We start from the raw sequence: 25,192 nt of genomic DNA, 5'->3' as shown, positions 1-25,192 counted from the left end.
AGTTGTCTCTTAAGTGCTTGACTATAAATACTAGGACTTTCTGTGAAACCTTGAGGAGCGCGTGTGAACATATAGCTCCTTCCATTTAAACAAAATCCGAAAAGAAACTGGCTGTCTGGATGAATTGGAACACTGAAAAATGCATTCTTGAGGTCTATGACAGTGAAGAACATGGCTTCGGAATCAATAGCTGTTAACAGGGAAGAGATATCTGGGACAACTGGGTACTGAGGAATAATACATTTATTAAGCTCTCGTAAATCAATCACTAATCGATATACTGGGGGTGCATTTGGATCAGTACGTTTCATGACTGGAATGATCGGAGAATTGCATACATTGGAGTCAGTTTCTACAACTACTCCTTGAGCCATGAGCTCGTCAATAATTTTGGATAAGGCTGCTACAGCCTCGGGTGGCAATCTGTACTGTCTGATTCGGGGTAACACTACACCTGGCTTGAGAGTCACACGATGGGGTGTGATTTGCATATAACCTACATCAGTTGGACCTTGCGCCCATAAGTGCTGTGGAACATTAGACAATCTTGAATCAAAATCTCGTAATACATAGTGACCCTTAAAGTCACGTAGGAACAGACGTATTCCCTCTGGGGAACAGCAAATAACTGCACCTAACTCTTTCAGTGTCTTAATGCCTAACAGATTTTCTGGACATGACTTAGTGAGTAACAGATCAGTAGTACGGGACAATGGACCTACTTCTAGAGTGACTGGCTTTGATATCTCATTAACTATTGGCTTTCCTGAAAATCCAAGGGAAACATTTCTTGAGCCTGAGAGCGGAGCCCCTGGAACTTCGGCATGACTAATTGTGGTCCTACTTGCCCCTGTATCGATCAAAAACTTTCTGTCTTTCCCTAATACTTGACTGTGAACATAGGGACCCTCTTGATCTACAGGTATCTCGATGAGAGGCAAGCCTACCTCCCTCTCTAGGCTGTTTCATGAATATGGCTGATACTCTGGATACTCGGACTGTGCATACTGGTACATCTGTTGTGTAACATGCTGTGTTGCAGCAATGGGCTGCGGTACTGTAACTGTCTGTGGTGCATTCTGTAACTGAGGAGTCTGTGAAACTTGTTCTTGTCTAGGCGGACGTGGTCTTTCTTTAGTCTTACCAGTAGCTATGTTGTGTTTCAGGACTGCACACTCGTTTATAAAATGACCTGGCTGTTTACAATAATTGCAGTTCCCTTTAACGGGAGCTGCAGGATGACTGGCTTGATTCGGACCCCTCTTCTGACTGTCTTGAGGAACAGATTGTGCAACTAGCACTTTCATTTTCGTATCTTTCATACGTTTTCTTTCGTGTTCTTGCTCTTCCCTGATTCTATTCTGGTGATACTGGAGCATCTGGAGCATCTGGGACGGGGTATTTGCTTGCCAGGTGCTTTCGACTTTCAAAACTCGGTTTTTAATTTGTGGACTTGAATTCTCGACTAATTTAGTAACAAAAAGATGAGGGTATGACTCACTACTTGTCTTGAGACCACTATTAATACTGAAACATTTTTCAAATCTAGAATAAAAATCACTAATATCTTCATCTTGTTTCTGTTTACAGGCTGAGATTGCATCCCAGTCTTCCTTCCTAGTTGTCAATAATCTGGGTAAAACTTGAATCAGTAATTCTGGTAATTCTTTACATTTATCTCCAAGACCGGTACCTGGTACTCGTGCCTTGTCTTCAGCTTCTAGAGCTGCCCAATCGATCTTTTTCTCTCCCACCTCCCATTCCTTTTCCTTTAGCTTTTCATACACCCCTGCGGGCAACAGGACTTTTAACATTTTAATGATATCTGGGTAAGTGTATTCTCCCATACGGAGCATGTCTTTTAATTCTCTATGGAACCCTGCTGGATCTTTGTCATGACAGGGAATTAATTTCTTCATTTCAAGAAGTTCCATCTTTGAAATCGGAGTGTATACAAACACTCGTTGCATTACGCCACCCGCCCCTTGGACTGGGTGGACTTCTCGTAACGGATTCTGTCTGTCTATGTAGAATGATTTACTTTCTGGGGGTGAGACATGAACAAAATGCGGATTCAGGAACGTTCTATATTTGTGGCGCTGTTCTAGAATGACACTAATTAAATCGGTACCTAGACCTCTCCATCTATACTGGAGTAACTCGTTCAGGATATCATGCAACGGACCTGGATCAGAATGTTGACCCTCATACAGAGTAATGAGGTGCTGGATCATATACATACCCACCAGTCGCTGCTCGGCTGGGGGCATTTTCAGAAACATTTGTGCCACTATTTCGTCTGGAAAAGTGGTAGAATCAGTAATCCATCGGACTGCTGATCGGGCTAGTTCTTGTTCATGCATGGTACTTAATTCACTGTAACCGACTCGTGATTTCAGAATGTGATCGGTAGCTTGAAATACTTGTTCTAGAGAACCTAGTTCTGGTGCTGGATGATGAAAAACAGACTTGGGTTCTAGGCGTAAATGGCGATCTGGAAATCTGGATTTTCCTACATACGCTATTCTGGCGGAATTCTCGTCTTCCTCTTCAGGATCAGAGATACTTTCTTTCTCGCTTACTTGTGCTGCTTTACGCTGGTCGTGTAACCTTATTATTTCTTTACGAATTTTCTTGTACATACTCTCCATGGCACCGACGGTCTTGTGCTTACCCTCGGCTATATTATCACTCCACTTTGTCAGGATTCTCATTTCGGCGGGATCTTTAGACGGGTAATCTTGTTCTCTTATTAGACAATTGATCAGGAACTTTAATATCATGAGCTGAATCTCGGCTTTCCTTTGAGACATAATCTCGCCAATACTTTCTGGATCATCCCCTGTACGGATAAAACGATATATTCTGTCTAGATCTTCTTTCATATTCGGCAAGGTGACTAGATACTCGGTCACCCTCCTTACACGTAAGGAATATAAAACCATATTATACTCGCCTGGGACTGGATCATAGACACATTCGTTAAGGGTTTGCCTGATTTCTGTAACAGACTGATGTTTGGGCGTGCGCTGTAACGCTTGAGCATGTAATTCGAGTAATGTTGAACGCTTGTGTGGCGGCGGGGTTTGAGGAGTAGCTCCTCCTGCGGCCCCTAGACTGGAGTCGTCTACTGAGGCTCTACGTCCTGGCAGAGTGGGAAATGGAACTGTAGGCTGGACCGGGGGTACCGTAACAGGTACTCCGGTGTCTGGAGGAGCGGGAAGTGCCTGATTTATAGGGACTGGCGGAGCGCGAACAGGATTTGCATATTCGGGGACTGTGTCGTCCAAATAGGACGAAAAAAAAATATCAGCTGCGGTCGGTTTATGACGTAGCTTGGTCGGAACTAATGGTGGCGGGAAATTACTGGATGCCTCTGGGGTCGCTTTTGGCAAGCCCTCGGCAAGAAGAGGATACATACCCTTAATGAGGGCATGCCTCCGTCTGTCTGACTGTTCGGCTTTGACTTGTTCACCTATCTCGATTAATTCTCTTTCTTGGGCTCGTTCCTGGGATTCTCTACTTAACTCTGACTTTCTGACTTCCTTTTCCGTTCTTCTATGAGCTTCTTTGCGCCATAACTCGATGGCATCTTTCTGTGACTGTCTGGCTTTCTTTTTCCATAATGTTTCTTCTACTCGCATGATACATTCGGCATCCCATGTACCCGATACGGGCCATCTATACTTTTCTTCTAACTGTTTGGTATATTCTACCCATAAATCTAGATACAATATGGCACTTATGCCATGTTTCTGATACATAAAATGACCTGGACTGTCCCTAGGCGGGACAGGAACTGCTTCTTCTAATAAACCCTTTCTAGTTTTTAACTGACGTAACTTGGAAAGGAGCGGCATGACTGAACTGTAATCTGGACACAATACAATACACAATGAAAACACAAAATCACGTCGCACTCATACCACAACAGTAAAATACATGAAGAACATTATAAATAACAGTTCGAACAGAATATTACCTGGAATATTGAGAACAGAAATAGAACAGAATTTCTCGAGAACGGAACAGACTAGAGTTACTGGATGCACTGCTGTAACAGTACGGAACATACCGGTCCCATAAAGGGACACATCAAGACCCGTATCCACCTAGGTGAACACTTCGTTTGTGAGTCTGGGCACCACCAACCCACGGACCAGGAGTCAATTTAGATTGGTCCTGTCTAGATACTACCCCAGCAATGGTACTCACCGGGCAGCACGGAACGGAAGGCCTCGGACTGGACTGGACGATGGACGACGAACTTCGGACTTCAGTTACGGATGGGCCTCCGGATACCTCGGACCTTGGACTCTCGGCTTGGGCTCTGGTCGGGACTCGCCGCGTTCCTCCACCGTCTCGTTTGGATGCTGGACCGCCTCCTCCGTCTCCTCCGTGGGCCTGAGGGATACTTGGAGCAGAAATATCTGCCAGTGCACGGTATGGTTCCGTCACGACTGCAGAGGGTCAGGGGGTCGGCGTGGCTTCACCGACGCGTGGGGAAAGGGCAAGTCCCTGTTCGGGCGCCATTTATGTGGTAAATAAATAAATAAATACCGGATCTATTTTTGAATGAATGAATGAATAACAGATAGCTCAATAAAATAAGAGTCAAGATTCGAGGTAGTAGGAGTTTCTGCAGGTTTATTACAGCATAAGGACGGGATCAGGACAACCTGCATAGGATGACCCAGCAGGACAACTGGGGCCCAGCAGCTGCTGGGGCTAGGTCTGGGATGAGCGCGCTAACTTTTAATAACAATACATTGACTTATATACATAGCGCAAACACATAGCATTACATTGCAGTAGGCGTAACAGTGGGTGGAGCAGAAGGCGTGACGCGTAGCAGTCGCGAGAGATAACAGTAAAAGTAGGTGTAACTGGGAGTATACTTAGACATGTGATGCAAACGTAACAGAATATGTCATGAATGGGCGGAAACATAGGAGGGGGCTACCTAAGGAGCCGGGACCTCTAACCTAATGGTGCGCGAAAACTGGCAATGACGTGTTACTAGGAGAAGCTGGGGGCTACGAACTCTGTGCTAGGAGCAGAGACTAGAGTCTGGAGGGTCGGAGCGACATGTACCTAAACCCTATCTGGTATCTGATGTTTAGGGAACATGTTGATATAAACTAGGAGTCATGAGGGGAAAAGCTAACTTGATTCTAAGACTGGACCATACATTATTCTACATGAAATGCGTGATGAAGAATATTAAATGACCAGTGAATGCAGTATTTCTCTAACGTGGAGCCGAATAGGCTAGACAATGACGGAAACTATTGATGCAGTTCAGTAGCTTAGGAATGCAGAAGAGGAGGACTGAACTGATAGCTGGAACTTATAACATACTTTTGGCAGACTCAGAGGCAGAATCAAGCTGCACCGGGCACTGCGAAGCAGGAAGTAAGTGAAGGGTCGAGGATACAGGTGGGGGCTGTATCGCTCCTCAGCGAGGCTTTCAGGAGACAGGAGCTGAATCTGTTGTCCGGGCCCTTTTGAGGCCTGGAAACGGGGACTTTATAATGGAATAACGTGCACACTGAGAAACGTGGCAACGTAACTTTACATAGGCCTGATATTCGTAGTATTCACGAAGACTGGAAGCTGACATACCAGAGGTGGACACAACTGTAATTGCGTCATTAATCAGACATGGGGAATATCATATGCATATTGGTCATGCACACATAACATATGATGGATGAGGCGTAGGGACACAGAACATGGCAAAATTTACTTTTCCACAGTTCCTGGGTTTCGACCTTCACTGCTTTATCGGTGCTGGGCTCTTCAGGGCGATGTTCATTTTGTGTTGCTCACTTGGATGTAGACCTCTTCCTTTCTATTTCTAACCATAAATCCATGCCTTTCATCACAATGGCCTGTTACACCAAGCTCCTACTCAGTGCTGGTGTCATCTTCATCCTTGTTGGCTCACTGTTGTCAGCCCTCAGGCAGATGAGTGATGCTGTGACCCCCCCCCCCCTCACCTGCTGCTTAATTCGTACTTCTTGTGGGAGGCCTCGCTCTCCCTCTCCCAAAAGATTGGGATCTCCATCGCTGTGCCTATGTTTTTGGTTGAATGGAACTCTCCGGTGGCCTTTGTTGACTTCTGACTGGACTTGACATATCCAGTGTTGTAGGGAGTTGGGTTGGAGTTTCCTTCTAATTCTTAGTGTGTCCTGTTTATTTTTTGTTCTGATGGTTGCTATGGTACCCTGTCCCTACTTTCATTGTTTATTTGCATGTTGGTTTTCGTTGGTTTCCGGGAGAAGATCCTTTACCACCTGGACGTCTGGTTTTAATTTATCAGGAGCCCCCCTTTCTGGGAGCTTTTGTTGTATACTTTTATTTCACAGAGCTATGGCTGCTGACCTTGGTTGGCCTGCCCTATGAGGGATGGTAGCTTACCTGTCAGCAGACTTATGATCTCCTTGACTTAACCTCAAGTGGATAGAAGTGTGATAAGGAAACCATGTTTGGGCTGATAATCTTCACTATGCAGAGTACAGGGCTTTCTCATCAGATCCTGCAACTCTCATTTCCCTGTCTTCTGTCATCAGGAGGGGTGGGGGGGGGGGGTTGACTGAAGGACCAGTATGCGGAAAGGGGAATGGGGAATTATTGGTAAAAAGATGGAAAAGCCAAAAGTAGTTATAGTAAAATAGGACAGCACCCAGGATTTAGAAAGGCATGTTTCTAAAGTTGCATGAGGTAAGTTGGGAGCAAAAGCACTGCCTGCCTCGCTGTTGAGGACTCATCCTCACATGATTTGGACTGTAATGAGGAAGGCTTGTACCTGGCATAATGACAATTAACCGTAAGTAATCAAGCGATTTCCTTGAGGGTCTTGGCAGCTGTGAGGTGCAACAGTGACTGAAATGTCTGTGCTTTTTCTTTGATTGGTTCTTTCTTAATTGGTCTAGAGAAATACGTTTTACTTTGAACATAGGGGACTTGATTCAAAGAAGAGTTATAATATGGAGTCCTTCAGAAGTGCACTTTTCACCAGAGCATTCTCTGTTGGAGGATTTACCCTTAACAGTGCTCAATTTGTCAAAAACCAAGGGGATTGGAGCTCAAAGTTTTAACCAAGAGTCACCAATGTTACTGCAGAATGGTGCGGCTGCCGTTAACCAAGACTGCCTCTTTGTTCCACCGTTCAACAATTCCTGGTTCTTTAGCTCACTCTTGGGGCTTCTTTTACATCTCTTCGTTCTTCCTTTGTCACTGGCTTCTTAAATGTCTATACTTCCTTCATCTTCCTTCCACTCTCTTTCTCTGGCTCTAAGACCAATATGGTCCAGGTCCCCACAAAGGAGTGCCAGTGGGCCCCACCACCTGCAACCACCGGATCAAATTTGGCACGGTACTTGACATTACATGGCATTATGTGTGGTTGGATCCCAGTTTTGGGAAGCAAATCCCAGATCCCAGGATGTAATGAAGAGGTGATTGAGTGGGTTACAACCTTCTGTCTCAACAAGCATCACAGACAGCCAGGAAGAAATGGTAAAAATCCCTGTTGTCACTTATTTAATGTGTGGTGCCCTTAAATTAATGAATTTGTATTAGACTCGCACACAAGTGGAATGCATAATGGCCTGCAGTATGTTTGAATTATTGGCTCTGGCCCAGGGCTGAAGAATTTTAGGGGCCTCACATACAAAACACTGGTTGCAATTTAAACTAGTATTTTGCAACCAGTGTGGAATTTTGCAAACCGACCTATGTACTAATAGGTCCTTTCACAAAATTCTCTTTCGGAGTGGGCCTCAATCAGATCTACCTCCTGAATATTAATGAGGTGTAGGAGGATGGATATCTGACTATGGTTACCCCCAACTTTTTGCCTGGTGTTTAGCTGGTTTTCGACTTAGTTGGCCTGGGATCCTGCTAATCAGGGCCCCAGGCTATCTGCTCTCACTGTAAAATGGACTCCATGTACTTTAGGTACATCTCCAATTGGATATTGGATCACCTTGTGAGCCCCTGTATAGTGTACCATAGGTACCCAGGGCATAGGTGCATCCAAGGCCTACCATGGGCTGCAGCATGAATTATGGCCATCCAAACTGGCACAACTGGCTGATCACTCAGCTGGGGGAAGGTCGTGTAATCTCCCCTTGCTTAGGTATAGTATTCCTATACCTACCATTATATAAGACACATATATACCTATAAGTCACTCCTATGGCAGGCCTTAACAATCCTGAAGGCAGAGTGCTTGGTTTTATGTGAGATGAGGCTCTAGCATGAGCTGAGCCTGTCTGGAGCTTTCGGAACCATGTCCTTATAGCTGTTCTATGACATAGCCATACCATATACTCTTAAGTGCATTATAATCCTCGCGGTTAAATGCTAACCTGGTTTGGCTTTATCAAAACATGTTGTGTAAGGTGTCATACACTTTGGAATACTACCCCCTCGCCAGTTCTGGCGACGGAGGTAGCATTCCACCCTTCTAGAAGGAGAAGACATGTTGTTCCTGTTAATCCCGGTTAAAGTTAACCAGAGCCTCAGCATCACAAAATGGATGCTGCTGCCACAGACACAAGTCTGACCTCCTGCTGCTGGGAGTCCTTCCAGCGAGGGAGGCTTGGAAAATAGGTTTCCTGTCTTGGGAGGTGCTAGCACCACCCCAGACAGGCCATAGTGTATTGGGGCAGGGAGGGCTGAATGAAATGAGACACTGACTGGGGCACAGAAGGTGTCCCATGCATAGCCCGGTTCAAACCAGTTGTTGGGGCACTCCAGCCCCAGCTCTGGTGCAAAACTGGACAAAGGGAAAGGAGTGTAACCACCCCCTTCCCGGGTCCCACCCATAGGAGGGACCTAGCAGGTAATCCAGCCCCTCATATAGGTATATAGGTAGAAGCTGAGTCAAGAGACTTTAGATTTATCCTGAACTGAAACTTGTAATGAAACTCTGGACCTTCGACATTCTACTGCAACTAGAAGACTGAAGAATCTCCCTTGTGGTCAAGGAGTGACCACCCTGTGCAAACAGGCACCATCCAGCGATCTGCGGTTTACTTTGTCGATGCTCCTGCCAGAACCCGAGCACAGAGTCCAACAAAAGCCAGACTTCCAGACTTTTTTAACCCCGATCCACAGCCACAGCAAAGCTGAGACCCGTGGAAGCGACGAGAGACGTGGGACCAGCCATCTTGAATAACCTGCCCTTTGCTACTTGTGCAGCTTCTGAGACACCCTCAAAGTTGTGCATTGGGGATTGAGAATCCCCAGCCCCGAGCATCTTTTGCACCGACGCACAGCCCTCCACACTCACAGAGTGCCGCGTGGGGCCTACTGATACTTTTGTGCTCGACGCGTCTGTCTGGTCACTTGCCCGTTGGCTAGTGGCCTCTGTGACAACGAACCTTTGAATCTGAACCACCTGCCCGGTTGCTCCAGTTGGGTCCCTGCTTCCCTGCAAAGGAGAAGCCCCCTAGACCTTGCTGGTCTAACTCGAAGCAAATATTTGATTCCTGCATGGGTTGCATTTGCCAAGGCCTGTTGACTCCAATCCGGAAGTCGTCACTGCCAACAGCGAGATACTTTGTGGGACAGTCCGTATCCAGCTCCTGGTTGTCGTCGTTGCCTCCTGGTCCACGTGGCTGCAGAGTCAAGCTTCATGACATCACCTGATTGCTTCGCGACATCGCCTGGTTCCTTCCTGGTTTCTTCCTAGTCACTGGCTAGTGACCCAGACTCTGTCCCCTCTGCTTTCAGGTACTCTTCATCCTCGATCCACCCTTGGATCGAACCGGAAACTTCTCTCCTGGTCGCCTGCAGCATCTTTTTACAGGTCTCCATAGGAATCAGCGACGAAAACCCGACACAACTTGACACCTATGCACCTGGCTCCTGTGGGTGAGGTAACGCGGGCACTCCGGTGCTCCTGTGGGTATTGACTATCCTAGTGTCCTAGTTTTCAGTGGCTTTCTCCTAATACATCCGGAAGTGTCCTAAAAGAACTAGTTTCTAACTCTTACGTTCCCATTGTTTCCCTATGGTAACTCGCATGTGTGAATAGACACCGCACAGCATCCCGTGGGCCTCCTGCTCCCTAACTCTTGTTAGCTCAGCGTAGCCCCAGCGATTCCCTAGGCCCTAGGCCTATCCTTTGTTTGTGACGTGGTTCTTATACCACTATTTTAGTATATGGTCTTCAGCGCCCCTAGGGCTCGACTGTATTTTGTGCAACTTATTGTATGATAATTGAGTAACTTATTATGTGCTTTAGCCTCTGACCTCATAAAGAGTTCAGAGGGGTTGTGTTTATAATAAATACATATATATTTTATATATAACCTGTGTGGTGTCCTTTCATTTGGTATTCAAGGGGTTACATATGGTAAGACAGCGTGCTTCACATGCTCTCTGAAGTTTTAGCCTAAGACTGCTTTGTCCATGCTACCACTAGGATAGCTGGTCTATAAGGTTGACTTTACAACCATCACCATAAGGGTTGTTTGGACTGGTGCAAGGAGCTCACTAGAATAGTGAACATCATATACCAGGCCAACTTCTCACATGAGGTAAGTCAAAAAGTTGTGAATTATTCTAATTAGATGCCATCAAAGAGATGTGTACCTGCTGATGCAAGAAGACCAACATGCATCTGATCGAATTCAAATATAGTAAACTTGTTATAAATGAACCCTGTTTTCCTGAAAGGAAAGAGTGGCATTTAAAAAACAATTTTTATTTTTTTTAAACAAAAGTTTATTTGAGAGTTGGCAGTGGTTCCCTGGACTCTTGCTTGCTCCACAGCAAACTTTTATTTCAATTCACAAACAGAGAGGGGTCCTCTAGGAACTCCTTCTGTTTTGCAAATGGTTTACAACCCTAACTTGGGAGGTGGTAAATTTTCAATAGTGGAATTTCGGTTGCAAAACATTAACAATTCTTAAAGAATGGCTATTATATAGGGAAAACTACTACATGCATTTTTTAAATAGTGATTTCTTGAGAAATCACAAATCAGTTTTATGAGTCTGTAATTGGAATTATATTTATGTAGCGCTTACTACCCTGACGAGGTGTTGAAGCGATTTACGGCCCGTAGCACACTAACCGGTAACCAAGATTAGTGGCTAATGTTGGTTATTGTGTTTAGTCATGTTATCTCAAGAAAAATTGCATGCATTTACTCCATTTACTTTGTGATATATTAATACCAGGTTGGTGTGATCATTAGTGGCAGTTTTGTGGTTTCAGGTGAATGGTTGGTGAGATTGATGGGCTAATGGAGATTAGGCAAAGTTAGATTACAGGGATAGGGTTCTGAAGAGAGGTTATGATCTTTGAAATGAGGTATCAGCCAATTGCAGAATTATAGTAAAAAGGATTGAGGCAGGTTGGTATGAGACTGAAAGGAGGCTATACTAAGGAATAGAAGGTGTGCAGAAAATGGAAGGGGTAGAGGTTCACTCTGAGGAAAATAGTACATCAAGGTACATCAAGGTAAATTTTTCATAGGTTTTAGGAGTATAGCGGGAGAAGACTTCTTGAGATAGCAAGTAATCTGAGAATGTAAGCAATAGAAAGAAGCAACATTATATGTAGTACTTCATATCTGGGGCAAACAGTTTAAACATGTGATTCCAAGTGTACACATCATTAACACATTAGCAGCCCTAGCCTGTTGTGTGCAATGGACAGCTTTTTAAAGCATAGTTTGAAGAATCCCAACCTTGGTACAGGGTCTGTACGCTGCAAAGGAGAGTTGGCACAGAAAAAGAAAGGTATTTTAAAGCTCTTCACTCACTATGCTGTAAATTAAAGCGCGCTACTTACCCATGAGGGTCTCAAGGTACTGGGGTGGGGGGGGTGGCAGCTCAGGTTTAAGTCAAAGATCCCTTTTTTGAGGTTCTTCCTGAAGGTGTGGAGAGTGGGGGAGCGTCTGATGTTGACAGGGAGCTCGTTCCAGGTCTTTTCTGCGACGTAGGAGAAGGCTCTTCCACCTGCTCTGGTTCTGTGGATGCGTGGGGTCTCTGCCAGGGTGAGGTCGGCGGAAAGAAGGTTCCTTTTGGGTCCGTGGAAGGAGACTCTTTTGTTGAGATATTTGGGTCCGATATTGTGGAGGGATTTGTAGGCGTGGGTGAGTAGCATGAAGGTTACTCTCTTCTTGATGGGGAGCCAGTGGAGGTCTTGTAGGTGCTGGATCATGTGCTCATGTCGTGGGGTTCTGAGGACGAGTCTGGCTGTGGTGTTATGGATGGTTTGGAGCGTGTGTAGCAGGGTTTTGTTGATTCCTGTGTGGAGGACCGTAGTCCAGTCCACTGGATATCAATGCATGGGTGACGGTCTTTCTGCATTCGGGGTGATCACTTGAAGGTCTTGCGGAGAATACAGAGGTAGTTGAAGCAGGTGGAGGCAACAGCATTGATCTGGTGGATCACGGTGAAGGAGGAGTCTAGGATGATGCAGAGGTTTTGGCCGTGGTCTGATGGAGTAGGTGGGTTTCCGAGGGCGGAGGGCCACCAGGTGTTGTTCCAGGCGGTGGAGGAGGGTCCAAGAACAAGGACTTCTGTCTTCTCTGAGTTGAGCTTAAGACAGCTGTTGTTCATCCAGGCTGCAACGTCTTTCATTTCTTCCTGGAAGCTGAGTCTGGTGTCTTCAGGGTTCTTCATGAGGGAGAGGATGAGCTGGGCGTCGTCGGCATAGGATGCTATGCTGAGCCCGCACTGTCTGACGTAGGCGGCGGGGAGACCATGTAGATGTTGAAGAGCGTGCGGCTGACAGAGGATCCTTGGGGTACTCCGCAGTTGATCTCTGTGGGTTCAGAGAAGAAGGGTGGGAGTCTGATCCTTTAGGTTCTGCCGGTCAGAAAGGAGCGGATCCAGTTGAGGGCGGTTCCCCATATGCCGGCGTTGTGGAGTCTAGTGTTGAGAGTGCGGTGTGAGACGGTGTTGAAGGCTGCGGAGAGGTCTAGTAGGATGAGGACCGCTGTGTGGCTCTGGTCGAGTAGCATGCGGATGTCATCGGTGGCAGCGAGGAGGGCGGTCTCGGTGCTGTAGTTGCGGCGGAATCCAGACTGGTAGGAGTCGAGTATGGTGTTCTCTTCGATGAAGGTGGTAAGCTGGGCGTTGACGAATCTCTCGGTGACTTTGGCTGCGAAGGGAAGGAGAGAGATGGGCCAGTAGTTTTTCAGGTCCATCGGGTCAGCCGAGGGTTTCTTGAGGAGGGGCTTGACCTCTTCCCACTTCCAGTCTTCAGGGACGATGCCGGATTCGAAGGAGGTGTTAATGATCCGGCATAGTTCGGCTGCTATGGTGATTCTGTGGTAGACGTGCGGTGGGCAGGGGTCCGTGGGGGCTCCTGAGTAGGTGTTCTTCATGGTCGTGGCGGTGTCTTCGGTGGTAGCCAGTTTCCAGGTGGTGATGGTGGGCTGGTTGTCGGTGGTGGAGAGGAGGGTGGTGTCTGGAGTCTGTTCGCTGAAGTCGTCGTAGAGGGCCTTGATTTTCAGGTGCAAGTAGGAGCTGAACTTGTTGCAGAGGTCCTGGGATGGTGTAACATCCGTGGCTTTGCAGGAGGATTTGGTGAACTGCTGCATGACAGTCAAGATTTCTTTTGCTTTACTGGCGTTGGTGTGGATTTTGTTCTGTATAAAGCTCCTCTTGGTGACTATTATGGGCTGGTGGTATTCAGTCATGGGGTTCCTGTAGGTGTTCTGGTCTTCGTGGTTTTCCTGTTCCTCCAGAGTTTCTCGAGGCGTCTGAAGGAGCGCCTGGTTTCTTGGAGGTCGGTGGTCCAGGTTTCCGTGAAGAAGGCGGCGTCTAGCGAGAGGGTGTCGAGCAGGTCTCAGATCTCTACGGCGTGTCTGTGTAAGGAGCGCACGTTAAGGAGGATGCACTTCAGGGCTTCGGTGGTACAGGCATCTGGCATGGGTTCAACGGTCGTGGGGGAGCTGTCGATGGTGAAGGATTGTCGGTAGTGTTGGCAGGAGAACTGGCCGTGGGTGCTGTTCAGCGTCGCTCCCTGGCAGCTGACGTTTCTTCTGGGGTTGAGTGCGAGGAGGGCAGCGGAGTTGTAGTGGTGAGAGGTTGTGGATCCAGGGTTCCTGGCACTGGCCGGGGTCGGGTCACGGACGGGCACAGCCGAGCTTGCCTTTGGCGTGCACAGCAGGCACCATTAAGTGAGGGAGGGGGAACGCAGCTGGGAGGCGGGAAGCAAGAACCGGCAGGGGGAAGGAGCAGCAGTGGCGGGAAGGGCATGGAGGGCAAAGGGGCAGGAAGACAGAAAATAGCTAAATAACACAGAGGACAGAGGTACAATTACAGGCACAATAAAGACAGGTACAATAGAGATAAAGTGAGGAGGCTAGAAAGAAGAAAGAAAACATGCACAGAAAGACAGAAAAACAGCATAGGCACAATAGAGATACACATAGACAAAGATAGAAAAATAGCACAAAGACAGACACAGGCACAGAAAGACAGAAAAACAGCACAAAGACAGACACAGACAACAGCGGCCAGCAGAACAGCAAGGCTCTCCCACTGGGCCACCAGGGATGAGGCGCAGGTAGGAGCCTGCGGGTGGAGGAGGGCCTCGAACAGCTACTTGAGCGAGCAGAGCACAGTGCCCGGAGCGGTGGCACTTAACAGCGGAGCTGCGGGGGAGAGCAGGTCCCTGACCAGGAGGTCAGAGGTCTTGTTTGTGTATGTGGCTATTTAGTATATGCATTGTACATATAAGCGAAACAGAGTTATGAAGGCTCATAGGTTCCATTTTAGAAGTTCTGAGCCTGTTCCTATGAACAAGATGGGGGTGGTGTTGTTTTGTCAGACAGTGGAAGTGGATCACGAAAGACCGAGACAGTGGAGTGAGGACAAAGGAGGCAAGACTCCTATAGGAATTCAATTAGGTCCTTCCTGTAACACTGCCACTTGGGAGATGATGTGGCTGAAGGAGTCTTCAGTCTATTGTTCAGAGTGAGGAGAGTCTTTTAGATAAAGTCACCCTTTTGTCTCTTTCCTGATCACGGTCTGTGTCTCTTCAAAGACAGGTGCAAATAGTTCATACCTCTTTGTGCCTCTGTTGTGGGTGCTCCAGGCTGGAGACTACCCTGCTGCGAGAAGCATCACACTAATCAAAGTCTGTGTCTACAGAACTGCATAGATAGGTAATTGAAAAAGGAAGCCACCACCAACCAGTTCTCCTGCCTCCTCGTTTCTTCTTGCATCCGTTTCAATTCACATCTCCACCTAGGAGCCTTGTTATGACCATAGTAGAAAAGCCCATTAATAATCCTTGACCAGAATGTTTTCTACCCATGTTTCTTCCCTAACAAGTTCACAGCCTCATCCTGGGATTAGATTACTGTACTGGCAATACAAAACCATGACTAGTTATGGACTGTTTTTTGCAACCCATTCACACACCAACACCAGATGAAAAAAATAATAATGAGAGAAATAACCAGCGTTCAGGAAGGTGGCACCACTATTCAATGGTAAACCTGACTTCACTAGATTGAATCCAAAAACCAAGGGATGTTTGTTTTACCCCCATAAAGTTTGTTCCTTAAAACCAATAAACCTAATTTTGATAAAACAAACCAGAAGAATGCCGTTCAGGCCCCATCAATGCTTGTGTGGAGCTGATGTCAAGGGGTAGAGGAGGGATATGTTCAGTTATTTCTTCTGGGTTTCATTTGAAATACTGACTGCCATGCTTTCTTTGACTAAACAAAGAAAGGAATTACACCAGAGAGTAAGACTGCCCTTCACAACGCAGATCCCCATAGACACCAAAGATGCAGACAATAGCATACATATCAATAATACATTGGCAATCTTCTTGCATATATGTAGAAGTCAGTGAATGAGGGACAAATTAGGACTATCCTTTCGAGTGCACATGATAGGCAGGGCATGTCATCTAATCAATGATGTATGTATACTTTTATTTGAAAGGGAACAAATCATACTTGTAAAACAACATGAGGAGGGGGACCACCCTGAACTTCCAAAAGCTCAAAAATAAAAAGCAATAAAATAAATCCTGTCAATTGCATCTGTCAACCCTAAGGAAACCACTTTATGCATTGTTGAGTTATTTAATATATACATTTTGCATGTGTAGCATTCACAATATTTATTATATCCCCCCCCCCAAAAAAAATCACTGTAATAGCAAGACATTCATTCTCCAGGTGCAATATCTCGTAGAGTCTTAACATATGCATAGGCTGTGTCTTGACCAGTGGAAATAAACTTGCAGTTTGGCCGGCAATCATGGTTGATGAGTGCTCCATGTTACACAAGAATGCTATGATGAGTTGTACTGTGTTTTGATCTTGTATTATGTTACATTTGCTGCAAAAAGCGGTAATTAAAGTTAAAAGAACTGTCAAACATTTGATGCACCAAGCCGCAGAAGGTAAGTGGTGGCCCACTTAGGCACATCAAGTTTAGATGCTGTAGAGGTGGCTTGTAAACCATCAGATTGGGGCCATTACTACACACCTCTAGAGACCGGCATCACCTCTGCATGCCTTGGGAAGGAAGCAGCATCCCCTCTGTATTAGCTCCTCTGAATAATTCTGCTGCATTGCACTTTCTCTGCTTACCTCTGTACAGCATATTTTGTGCATGGCTTTACTGAGCTAGGTTCACTTCTACATACCTTTATAAAGAGGCATCACCTATGGATATGTCTATTGTAAGGTACTTATATAGTGCAAAGTTCGCACCAGCTTCTTGAAGCTCAGGTAAGCGGCAGAAACTTCCTAAATGAAATCTGTATCAGGAGTTCCAGGAGCGCCCTGAAGTTTGTACCTGGAAATGCTGCATTTATGCAAGGCACGTGCTAGTGGGTGGAAATGACTCCCAGGATGCTCTAACCGATGGGCTAAAGGTTCCCATGGCTAACCCCACCCACTTTGGGCATTTTTAATATGCCCAAAGTCTTTGGCACACTAGGCCTCAGATCTGAGGGATGGGGATGTGGGTGGGATTGTAAGAGATGATCCCAGAGTCTTCCCACATGTAACACTACAATCCAGTTTGAGGCAAGTCCTGTACCCACACAATCTTAGAGACAGAAGTCTGGAAGAAAAAAAGCTTACTTTTTCCCGATCAGAAAGTGGATGCACACAAATTGTTTTGACATCCGGTTTCCTTCCTTTGAAGTATTCCCCAATGTTATACCCAGCAGACCTGTCTAAGAGGGGTTCACACTGTACTGTCAAAAAGAGGCCCCTTGGTGATTGGGGCCTATCTGACTGAGAGGACAAAAGAAGGTCCCTGTCCAAGTGCAAGCCAATATTTGTTACAAGGGGAGGCACTGAGTGAAATGGATTAGGATTGTGTTTAGTAGAGTGGAGTGGAGTTCAGAGGCAGAGAGTGATGTGGACTGGCAATGTGTGAGGTGGAGGGGAGTGGAGTGTCACTGTGATGTGAAGTGGAGTAGGGTGTCACTGAGCGGTTTGGCATGAAGTTGATTGCAGTGGAATGCTGCAAAGTGCTTTGATGACTCGTCAAAGGTAGTAAGTGCTATATAAGTATGATTAGAATTGAGTGGAGTTTCATTGAGTGAAATTAAGTGGCATTTAGTGGAGTGGCATAGAGTGGCATGGAGTAGCATTGCATGGAGTGGAGTGACATTTTGTGGCCAGGAGCAGTACAGCATTATGTGGTTTGGAGTCGCATTGTGTGGCATGGCATGGATTGGAGTGGCTTTGTGTGATGTGGAGTGGCATTGTGTGGAATGGAGTGTCTTTGTGTGGAGTAGAGTGGAGTGGCATTGTGTGAAGTGGAGTGGCATTGTGTGGAGTGCAGTGGCGTAGACTGGAGTGGAGTGGCTCTGTGTGGCCTGAAGTTGAACTGAACACAGTGGATTTGAGTTGAGTGAAATTGTTTGAAGTGAAATTGTATGGAGTGCAATTGTGTGGAGTGGCAATGTGTTGCATAGAGTGTAATTGGTTAGCATTGTGTGGCGTGGAGTGGCACTGTGTGGTGTAGAGTGAAGTGGAATGTGTGGCATTGTGAAGCATATAGTGGAGTGGTGTGAAGTGACATTGTGTGGTGTGGAGTGGCCCTTGTGGCGTGGAGTGGCATTGCATTGCGTGAAGTGGAGTAGAGTGCAATTTTGTGCCATGGAGTGGAACTGTGTGACACTATGTGGAGTGAAGTGGAATTGTGTGGCATTGTTTGGAGTGGAGTACAACTGTGTGGTATTGTGTGGAGTAGAGTGCAGTGGAATAGAATTGTGTGGAGTGGAATTGTGGCAGTCTGTGAAGTGGAGTGGAACTGTGTGTCACTGTGTGAATTGAAGTGGAATTGAGTGGAGTGGAATTTAGTGACATGGAGAGGAGTTGAGTGGCATTATGTACAGTGGAATGGAATTGTGTGGTATAGTGTGGAGTGGAGTGTTTGGCACTGTGTGGAGTCGAATTGTGTGGCATGGAGTGGAATTGCATGGCATAGCTTGGTGTGGAGTGGAATTGTGTGTTCTGGAGTGGAATTCAGTGGAGTGAATTTATTTATGTGGCATGGAGTGGGGTGGAATTGTGTGCCATTACTTAGAGTGGTGTAGAATTGTTTGGTGTGGAGTGGCTCTGTGTGGCGTGGAGTGCCTCTGTGTCGTGTGGTGTGGAGTGGAGTGGAACTGAGTGGAGTTGAATTAAGTGGAGTGGAACTATGTGGAGTGCAATTATGTGGAGTGCAATTATGTGGAGTTGCATTGTGCAGCATTGAGTGGAACTGTGTGGCGCAGAGTGGAATGGCATTGTGTGGCATGGAATTGTGTAGCATTATTGTGGCTCTGTTTGTTGTGGAGTGACTCTGTGTGGTGTGACGTGGATGGAGTAGAGTTGATTTGAGTGTAGGGGAATTGTGTGGAGTGCAATTGTGTGGAGTGGTATTGTGTTGTATGGAGTGAAATTGAGTGGAATTGTGTGGCATGAAATGGCATTGTGTAGCTTACCTTGGAGTGGCATGAAGTGGCTTTGTATGGTGTAGAGTGGCACTGTGTGGTGTGGAGTGACATTACATGGCGTGAAGTGGCGTGGAGTGGAATGGTGTGGCATGGAATGGAATTGTGTGTCATTGTGTGGAGTGGAGTACAATTTTGTGGAGTTAAGTTGAATTGTGTGGCATGGAATGGAGTGGAATAGTGTGGCATTGTGTGTGGTAGAGTGGAATCATGTGAAGAGGAGTGAAATTATGTAGAATTGTGTGTCATGGAGTAGAATTGTGTGGCATTGTATGGAGTTGGTGTTTATGGCATTGTGTGGACTAGAGTGGATTTGTGTGGCACTGTGTGGCATTGAGTGGAATTATGTGGCAGTGTGCCCTCTCTCTCATCTACATTGTTCTACCCTTGTCATATTTCAACAGAGCTGCTCAGATGGTTGTCATATTTGTGGAATTTGGTACTGGAACTATGTGGCATTGAGGGGAGTGGAGTCGAATTGGGTGGCCTTGTGTGGAGTGGAATGTGTGGCACTGAGTGGAGTGGAATTGTGTAGCATTGTGTGACAGAGTAGACGTGTGTAGCATTGTGTGACAGAGAAGAGTTGTGTTGCATTGAGTGGAGTTGTTTGGAGTGGAGTGAAATTGTGTGGCATGCACACTAATATCTGTCACCCTCTCTCTCTCTCTCCCATCTAAATTGTACTACAGCTGTCACATTTCACTACAGCTGTTCAGATAGTTAAATTAAGCTTGTTAAGATGCTCCAGGCAGGCACATCATTTGAATTTTCTTCAATGAATCTTTTACTTTACGATGAGACCTACTGGTCTGATTAAAAAATAATAATTTACTGACTCCTAAAATGGGGTTTGTACATATTTTGTACATTAGGACCCAGGTCCCAAAAACTTTAAGACCGAGAATAATATTGGAGGATTACTTGACTGGAAATATATTGTTTGCTGCAGAAATCGTCCCCTCCCAATCACCCCTATCAAAACACACACACACTCGACTACAATAGAAACGAGTTAATGTTAAAATGCAACCATGGAAATCAAACTGAATGCACTTCTTAGATGCTACTGACTTTCTCCTCACTTATTATCTTTATGTAATAATTGGAGTTAAAATGCATTTTTATGGCCTTCCTCCAGAAAAATAGATGCAACAACGCTAAGTTATGTTATGTTATGTTATAAGAGACTTATAACGCGCACAATTACTCTGGAGTATCCTGGCGCGAACTGGAGTATCCTAAGTTAACTGCCATGTTAGTTTATGACATGCTCTTTTATGCTATGCTCTGTCATACTTTGTTATGGTATAAATCGGCATGATCTGTTTCATCATATAAAAAAGGAATTGTATTTTTGAACCTCCCTGGTGCATGCATAGCACACTTTTTTAAGTTACTCTAGCTGTAAATTGCCCTCACCATTAGATGTTTTCTGTGTGACATTGTGCAGCAAACGCAGCAAGTCAGTTTAATGACCAGGTGTAAAGTAGCTTATTTAACTCCCAATTGTCAACACGCATTCCTGACCTCCTACTGAGGTGCGATGGCCATGCTTACACATCTGCAGCAATTTATTTGATTGACACCTAACTGTTTCGATCCAGACATCCATGTGTTTTTCACACATGGGGGCTTGTCGCAAGATGGGGTTAAGGCAATAAACCCACCTGGAGCTTGCAATGGACTCCCCATTCTATATATTCCAAAGTGTTTGTGTCTTGACATTCATCTCTCAAGGATTATGAAAGTGAATTGGTGTGACCTTTTGACTTTAACAGTGCTTGTTTTTTTGCCATGCTGACTGACTTCGGCATAATAGGGTCGGCCTTTTACTGGTTTTCCAGTTTTCAGGAGCAGCGCACCCAAACTGTAAACTCGGGTATTTTCTGCTCTAGAGCCAAATCTCTTAAAATGGGTGTCCCTCAGGGCTCATGCCTCAGTTCCACGTTATTTAATATATACGTGGCCCCCCTTGCAAAGATCATCAGAGAACATGGCTTTATCCCGTTTTCATATGCGGACGACACTCAACTCCTATTTTCATTTGATACTAACTCGGACGCAACTAAACAGCTCTTTGCAGAGGGTATGCATGCTATCTCCAACTGGATGACGAAGAACTTTCTCCAGTTGAATGCCAACAAAAGCGAAGTTCTCCTGTTTGGCAAAGCATAATTTCTCTGTTTCCCCAATTGGTGGCCTGCAGAATTAGGCCCTGCCCCTATCCCCACTGGCAAGGCTAAAAACTTAGGAGTATACTTGGACCAGTCCCTAACTATGAAGGACCAGGTGGCTGCCGTCTCAAGCAGCTGTTTCGGTATGCTGAAGCTTCTCCGGAGAGTGTTTTATCTTCTCTCCTTATCGGTGGGCAAGACCCTGCTTCAAGCTCTAGTAGACAGCCATTTGGACTACTGTAATGCGCTACTGGGAGGGGCAAATGAGACGATGCTAAATAGGTTGCAAGTGGTTCAGAACACAGCAGCTCAGTTGGCTCTGAACCAACCTTCCAGGCCTCCCTCCTGGCCGCTACTGAAAGGCCTTCACTGGCTTCCCATCCGTGACTCAAGTTTAAAATATGCTGTCTGATTCACAAAACTATCAACCATAGTGGGCCCAAGCATGTGACTGAAAGTCTTGCCCCCTATCCACCCAGTAGATCCCTGCGTTCTGGTGGGAAGGCTCTGTTAGTAGTTCCTCAGGTCAATAAACTCTTAACGGGGGGCAAATCCTTCGCCTATGTTGCCTGCATCTCTGGAGCTCGCTCATCAGTGCCTTAGGTATGTGCCCTAAATTACTTACATTCAGAAAACTATTAAAAACAGACATTTTTTAAGAATGATCGCCCCCATTACTTCCTCGATCCTATCCGCTGCTAGAGTGGAGATACCCCTTTTGGGGTGAGTCCAGCGCTTTATAAATCCCTCATTCATTCATTCATTCATGCTTTTCTAAAACTTTGTTGTTGGGGAGCCCTCATCAATCTAAAAAGAAAGCACGTTAGCTAAAAGAAAATATATTTTTCACAAAAAGCACACATTGCCATTGTTCCTAGAACTAACTTATGTAGATGTTCTCCTTGTGAAAGGACAGAATGCCATCACTCAAACCGAAGTTAGTTAATGGCTAATGTGGGCTGGCATAATGCCCTCTGCTGTCTGATGTAGTGAGCAGAAGAATAATGGCAATGAAACGATAATAGACCAATGGAGGAAGAGGGCTTACTTAAAGCGCCTATAACTGTATTATAGATATAATTTTAGCAAAACAGAAGGTGTGGCTAACACCAGACCTAAAAATCAGCTGCCTGGCTTGTGTATGTATATGTTTCTTGTCTTGAGATTGGCACCGGCAGATCTAAAGTAGGCATCTCCATGTTAATTAATTTCTATTCAGGCACTATAGCTCAATGGGTTAACGCACCCCCTGAAGACATCTGTAGTACAGTCTGCAGGTCACCGATAACATATGTCCGACTTTGGTCTTGCAGTTTTGAGAGGAGGAGAAATGGGCACCATTGTGCTGGGTGATAGTTCTTCAGTCATGAACTCAAAGGCTGCATCTGTAGACATCATGTAACAATAAGTCAATAATATATCCCATACATTTCGCCTGTGTTGACCTAAATAATTACATCTAATTGACTCCAACAAATCCACGTTTTTATATGCTGGCCACCACTAACTTTTTATTTCATGTAGTGGTCGAATAATGACACCGACTAACACTGATCTTTGTATCTGCCATCACAGAAAGGTTAAAGAGCCTTTCTTTGAAACACATTCCTGTGTAAACATAAGTTAGCCAAAGCAGGCAAACAACTGTCAAACATTGTCTTTTTCACCTGTGTAGACTTACCTCCTTTGTTCCCGCGTTTCTTAACACACACTACTTTTTTTGCCCTGCGGTAAACTTTCACCGTCCTTGTTTGCTGCCTTCATAAGGTAACCGTTCTAATTTGCCATCTTTGCCCCACACAACACCTTGTTGATGCATTGTATGACAACGAATGAGAAGTCTTGCCTTTGGGCCACACGTGCGTGAGGCTCCCAATTCAAATGTATGTTTGGGCCTGTTCTGGTAACTGTAAATTGTCATATTAATCATAGAACGTTTTAGGTGATAAATCTTGACTGTTCCACCTGTGGGTTTATCATTGGCTAAGTGTTTGCGCATCGGGGATCGATGTTGTGACCTTCCATTGTATAATTTAACACACAAAGAAGCGCAGCAAAGATAAGACGTGTTTTGCATTCCGCCACGGCCCGGGAGTCATTTTGGCAGCGTGTGGCGGTTCGTAAATAACTGAAAGGCTGAAATTAACCAGGAATGCATTCCTCGACGGCGAAATGATTGTTCTTCGAGGTAGAGGGCCGTCCTTTCAACTGATTTCCCTCAGCAACTAGTCGCACATGGGTAATGTTGTTCACCTCATGTCAAAAGTGGACCTACAGAAAAAAGAAATATTGCACAGCCAAACAACTCCAGGAACAAAAAACGCCCAAGGGCAAACTTGAGGTGATCCATCAATACGGAAATGAATGGATGGGTGTGTGTCTAATAAATACTCATTGTTTAGCAGTTCTAATTTTGGGCCTGCTAGCTCTCTGTCCTCGAGGCAAGCACCAGGGGCAAACCAGAGGGGCCTGAAGTCCTCCACCACAGAGTGGCCCAGCTTTTCAAGAATTCCCAACCCTGCTGGGGAAAGGAGCAGTGATATTTTGGCTCCACCCTATCATGCTTGATCGTGCAACATGTATACATATATATTTTGCACATGGCCTTGTGCACTCGTGTGATGTAACGTTAGTAATGTGATGTGGTGCACTGAACAGTGACAGAAAGTGCATTCACTGTGTAATTTCGGCATATATATGTGTGTGCGCATAACTAATGTTTTTATTAAAGTAGCATCAAATTGCAGTTTCATATATACCTGCATTTGTGTTATTTGGATAATGTTGTTACCTCATATATTATCATGCATTCATTTGAATAGTATTCTGCAGCTGTATTTTACTGTAATATCCATTTAAAGAAATATTGTGGTGCATGCCATGTGAAGTTGACCAAAGGCCCTAAGCATTTGGATTTCTTAATGTTTAACCTTGAACATGATCGTTTACTTTGCATTCCATGATTTTCTCTCCTCTGCATGTGCAGTTGTGGGATCTTATGAATAGAAAAGGCACATTGTACAACATGAGATAGTGAGACCCAAAAAGAGTATCTTTTCCCCAGGACCAGAATCCTTCACAAACAAAGGGAAGACAACTGTTTGTACGGAATTGGGAGACATGGGAGACGGGAGGAATCCAAGAATGTTCTGATGTGCTGACTAAAAGATAGGATTTTGAAGAGTAGTTGCCAAGTTTTACTGTTTGAAGGTAGAAAATAATGAGATGCATGATCTGGGGTTCTTAATGGTTCTTTTGGGAGGTTTAACTGGTGATCACAGCTGGACTCAGATTCTCTTTAGACTTCGAGAGGTTTAGACCTCTTTGATAGATATCTGTTGTGTGGCTTCATGCTATACAATATTCCTTTTCTTTAGACAACTTCTACAAAGGTTCTGCTATGCTGACACCCTTCTCCTACAATAGATCTAATTAGCGTTTCCTCATCCAGTATTAATTAGAGTAGAATTGTATTAGGAGATTTAGATTTTCCTCATGCATACCATGCAAGAGGACCACAAATCAAACACAGTTCATCAAATTCTTTTCCTTTTATTTTACATTGCTATCACCAAATTTTTTGCGTGCTTCATGATAATGAGATTACATTTTGTCTGCTGATTCGGTCTGCCAGTAGTTTTTCTGTATTTTAGCAACATATTCCTGAGATTTGTGTACATCAGTCGGGATTTGAATTTGTAATAAATACATACTTACTCCAATTTTTGGACTCATAGATTTACTTTGTGGCCAAATGGATTACACTGTCATTGTTAAATTGTAGTTGATCATAATTTTTTTTTTCCTCAGACACCTAGAAAGTTCCATTGCAGAGATCACAAAGAATTAGCTGAAATACTATGCGCTAGTAGGGCTTTACTCAACCCATGGCTGTACATATGTGTGGGATCTGAATGACCCAAGGGCCCCTCTGCACCTTCTGCGGAGGTAGGGGCATCATTTTGCTTTAGGCCACTGGCAAACACTTGCCTAAATTCTACTTCCTGCCTTTTAGGTTAATAACAATATAGACCATTTGTTATATCTCGAATGAC

The sequence above is a fragment of the Lissotriton helveticus genome, chromosome 6, assembly GCF_964261635.1.
Source record: "Lissotriton helveticus chromosome 6, aLisHel1.1, whole genome shotgun sequence".
Taxonomy (NCBI): domain Eukaryota; kingdom Metazoa; phylum Chordata; class Amphibia; order Caudata; family Salamandridae; genus Lissotriton; species Lissotriton helveticus.
Note: the sequence above shows the minus strand (reverse complement) of the source record.